The sequence below is a fragment of the Cucurbita maxima genome, unplaced genomic scaffold, assembly GCF_002738345.1.
Source record: "Cucurbita maxima cultivar Rimu unplaced genomic scaffold, Cmax_1.0 Cma_Scf00138, whole genome shotgun sequence".
Classification (NCBI taxonomy): Eukaryota; Viridiplantae; Streptophyta; class Magnoliopsida; order Cucurbitales; family Cucurbitaceae; genus Cucurbita; species Cucurbita maxima.
Genome location: NW_019272154.1, coordinates 159,432 through 164,295, shown reverse-complemented (window position 1 = coordinate 164,295; position 4,864 = coordinate 159,432). Strand labels below are relative to the sequence as shown.

At 42.0% G+C, this 4,864-nt stretch overlaps 1 non-coding gene across 1 annotated transcript; it reads right to left on the bottom strand.

The window, feature by feature from the left end:
* Nucleotides 1-1,157: 1,157 nt before the first annotated feature.
* LOC111473673 lies at nucleotides 1,158-1,297 on the bottom strand. The gene has a single exon (XR_002715747.1). It is a non-coding gene; the product is annotated as a small nucleolar RNA Z247 (small nucleolar RNA).
* Between the last annotated feature and the right edge of the window lie 3,567 nt (nucleotides 1,298-4,864).

Genomic DNA, 4,864 nt, shown 5'->3' with positions numbered 1-4,864 from the left:
CACGATGAGCAATTCCAAGGGAACGAAAAAATGTGTTATGAATTTTCTGATATTCCTCACCCCAATCAGTTTGGACCCACTTGATTTTAGTATCTAGAAGGCGCTCAACATGAGCTTGGAATTGCAAAAATATACGAGGAGCTTCTGTACGATCATGCATCAAATAGATCCACGAAAATTTACTGAAATCATCAATGAAGCTAATATAATATTTAAAACCCCCAACAGATATAGGTGCAGGGCCCCAAACATCCGAAAAAATAAGTTCCAAAGGTGACGAAGACCTATGGAAAGAACTAGTATATGGTAACTGATGACTTTTTGCTGACTGACACGCATTACAAATTGACAAAGATGACTCACTAGCACACGAAATATTATTGAGACGCAAAATTGATTTTACTACTTGAGATGAAGGATGTCCAAGACGTGCATGCCATTGGTCGTGAGTAGTAGATCTGCTCACCAAGGCATGCTTGAGATCATTGACATCGGATGGCTTAATAGGATAAAGACCAGATTCACACCTCCCATCTAGGAGACTTTTCCTCGACCGTCGATCCTTTATAGAAAAACGCCAAGGATGGAATTCAAAAAATACGTCATTATCACGAGAAAATTTATGAACGGAAAGAAGATGTTTGGAAATTTCAGGCACATGCAAAATATTACGCAATTCAAGAGGACGAGTAGCAGTATTAATTAGAGAATGACCAGTATGCAAAACACGCAAACCTGCTCCATTGCCGACTTGAACTTGTTCATCTCCATGATAGCGTTCACGCACAGCGAGACGATCTAGGTCACTGGTGATATGATCCGTAGCGCCTGTGTCAGTGTACCAATTTGGGTCAATCTTGTAAGAGGAAGTAGCCGCTAGTGCCTTGGGAGGAGCAGAAGAAGGTTCATCTTGATAGGACTCATCCATCCTATGCCAGCAGCGGATAGCAGTATGCCCCACTTTGCCACAGATCTGGCAGAAAGGACGAGTAGAAGGGTCACGACGATCACCAGCAGGACGAGAGGATGCATAACCTTGAGAACGACCACGACCACGATCCCTACGCCCACGATTCTTCTGCTGACCACCACGACCAGCATAATTGGCAGAAGATCCAAGATTTAACTGAAGTTCAGCCTGGTGTTGTAGTTGGCGAGCTTCATACGTCATTAAATGTGCAAACACATCATCAAGCGTGAGGGGTTCACTCTTGGTAGTCATTGAGGTGACGAAGGGATCATAGTCAGGGCCAAGACCAGCAAGAAGATACGCGATCACATCATCATCCTGCAAGACAGAGCCGGCGGCGGCCAACTCGGTGGCTAGCCCTTTGATCTTGCGAAAATAATTTGCAGCAGATTGATCTCGTTTCTTGGACGTGGCGAGCTCAATACGAATTTGAGTAGTGCGAGCACGAGTTGACGATGAAAACATCCGTTGCAGGGTATCCCACGCCTCCTTGGACGTAGTAGCAGCAACCATATCGTGAAGAATCTCCTCTGACATGGAGGAGAGAAGAACGCTAAGAACCTGTTGATCCTGATCATACCACTGATTATAGGCCGGATTAGAGACCATCTCAGCACCAGCCGCAGTTGAGGAAGGTACCAACTTGGCAGGTGCGACATTGGTGCCATCGAGGTAGCCCATAAGCTTCTTACTCCGTAGATAGGGGAGGAGCTGGGCGCGCCATATGATGAAGTTGTTTTTGGTTAGACGAATTGTGACAGCATGGTGTAGAGTGCTTGGGCCAAAAGTCTCCATTGTAGTTGAGACGGTGTTGGAGATGGTGGATGGAGAGGAGGAGGAAGATATGGTAGACATTTAAAAATAAACCTTTAGCTCTGATACCATGTTAGGTTGAATGGCTCGATGACCTAACCTAGGGTCACGACCTCATGTATTTATAGATGTGTATAATGAAGATTACATTCTAAATCATAGATTTGTTAACAAACTATGAAATCATAGATTTGGTAACAAAGCTATGAAATCATAGATTTGGTAACAAACCAAATAACTATGAAATCATATATTTGGTAACAAACCAGTAAATCATAGATTTGGTAACAAACTAGTAAATCACTAGATTATCTTACTATACACAAATATGATTTACTCTACGTTTAACAGGGTTGTTCAACAATATGGTCATCTCTCAGCCGTGTATAGAGAATTCCTTGATCATTTCCTTGGCGGATAACACAAATGAAATCGATTCCCTAACCGCCCATCTTATGAGTCTATTCTTGTCTTGTTGGTTTGTTGTACTATTCTATACCTCTCTTGATTCATTGAAAGACGTTTGAGAGCTGGGAGGGCCTAGAGTGAGGGAACTTTCCTTTTCACGGTAGGCTAAGGTAAAGCGGCAGCTGCGTATGTCCACGATCATCAAGGTAAAGCGACTCCTTCTTTAAAAGAGGTTGGTTTTATCGAAACTGTTAAATCCGCTTTCGTTAAAGAAAAAATAGGAGCCCTTGGTTTGGCTGATGTCGATTCGTATGGCAATGCAGACTCGACTAAGGATGAGGATTCCGCTTTTCATACTTAAAAATATGAGATGAAAGAGCTGGTAAGCTACCTCGCTAAACAAAAAGAAAAAGCACATACGGGTTGACCTCGTTACAAGTGCCGGGGGCTAGCCAAAGAAGGTCAGTCGAACTAGGTTAGAACCCTTGATTCGGTTCAACTAGGTTTTTCCATGCAAGAATGTATGCGTATCGGTATCCTCTTTTTGTTTATACGTTTGGAGAAACCTACTAAGCCCGCCTTTCTTACCAAGTGTGATTCAATCTTTCAGCTCAAACTTTCCTCTCGTCCGACGGAAAAGGTAGGAGTACGACTACCTTTTTCTTTTCTTGGCGGAGCAAAGGGATCAATCAGTTTCTACCAAAAAGTTTGCTATCTATTAGTTGCCGTAATCGAATGTATTTCTCATTTCATGTTAGCTCCTCCAAGAGCTTCCAGGTCCGTAGTAGACGAAACCTTAGACTTCTATTGAACTTATAGCATTGCATATTGAGCTCACCGTTGAGGGTTGGCCTTATAGAAGATCGAGCAGCCTTTCTTTCCTTGCCTGGTATGCTTTCCCGCTTATCGCGTAGCTAGCAACCTTGCCAAAGAGAGAGGGAGAGGGATCATGTCAATCAATTTGTATATGCATTTTGTCCGTCCTGTACTTGCCTGCTTAGCTTTCTTAGACAACATCTTCGGTTTCCCCCGAACCAAGAGGTTCGCTTATCCATACCCAACAGTCACACTTTTAGCAGAAAGGCTGATTTTTTTCATAAAGTCGGTTCATAGATCAAGAAAGAATGAAGCTGCTTATAGGGACGGTTATGCGATACGTCTTTTCATACTCGCCTTTTCTTTAACCTTGCTATCAACCTAGCCATTCTCGTTTTTTTCTTTAAGGGGTCTCCCCACTGTAGATTACTCGGATTGGTTCTCGCGTCCCTATGCCAAAAAGTATGAGCGAGTTTGGTTTGAGTGTTCATCGATTGGGGGATCCATATGCTCCGGGGGGGTGAGACGAGGTGTAGTGCATCTGTTTTGGGTATGTTGTCCGCTAAAGGTTTTAGGAAAGGGGTACAAATTTTCTACATAGGTCATCTGTGGTCACAATCCTTTTAAGGAAGATGCTCCAAAATAATCGGTGAACAATAGCCTTTAAAGAAGTTTCAAAGAGCAAGAAGAGGCAGAACAAAGAATAGGAGTGAGTTGTGCAAGGAAGAAAGAACTAGTAGGTTTAATTTGGGTTCATTTGAACTAAAAAACGAACCAAAATTTTTTAAACGAACCCAAATTTAAGACTCACTAGCCCAAAGTCCATATGTGGTAAAAAAAAAAAACCTTCCATTGCCCAACCCTTATTCGCAGTCCGCATCCAACCATTTCTTTTTCAACCTACACGTATGCTCCAAGCCAAACTAACGTAACTAGTCAGAAGCACGTAACTAGTCAGAAGATGCAGCCCACAACTGAACGGAAGACAAGTGTCACAATCACACTCTTGCAGTAGTGAGACACTGATTATGTGACATTTGTTCTAATCCAATGAACAAGTCAACCATGCAAAATTTAGACTGGAGGAACAATAACAGTGTATGCTTGAATCACGTTTAGAAGAAATATTTTAGAAAAAGTGAGTGAGGAATTACGTTAAAAACAATTTCGAATAGAGCAATGTTATAAGCTAAAAGTGAACAAACAGCAACTGGTCACGTTCTCCTATAGTACATTTTGGGACATTTTAGTTCTGATGGGTGTAGATATGATTTTGATGACTAATCATATACCCCGTATTGGCACAACAATAATAGTAAAGGCCTATCTAAGATGAATGCAAGTAAAAGGGGTTTGGAATGAGCAAGCCACCATGAATCACAAATCGTTTACAAGAATAGTTGAGACATCTAACATGCAGCCACAGGCAACACGCCTTGGCCAATCATGACCGTGACATCTGCCCTTCCACAATTTGTCAATATCTCTATCAACCGGCTCTTCATAAACTCAACGTTGTAGGATGAGGCTGACTTTAAGTCTCGCGATGCGCTTCTACTTGACGTCATACCACCTGCTTCTACTTGATGTTTTCTTGGTCGGAATAATAATGTTTCAAGTTACTGACGTGGACAACAGGGTTAGTCTGTATCCATAGGAGCAATTGGATCATATATGATGTCTTCCTAATCTTGTGTATAACTTTGACTAGTCCATAGAATTTTCGCACCAGTCTTTGGTTCTTGTTGCTTTGAACTCAATGTTGATCTGACCTTAACTTATTATAATTCTCTATTTGCTTTGAAATTATTGTGGTCGACCCTTCTCTTCATTCGTATGGATGGTATTTTTGCGTGA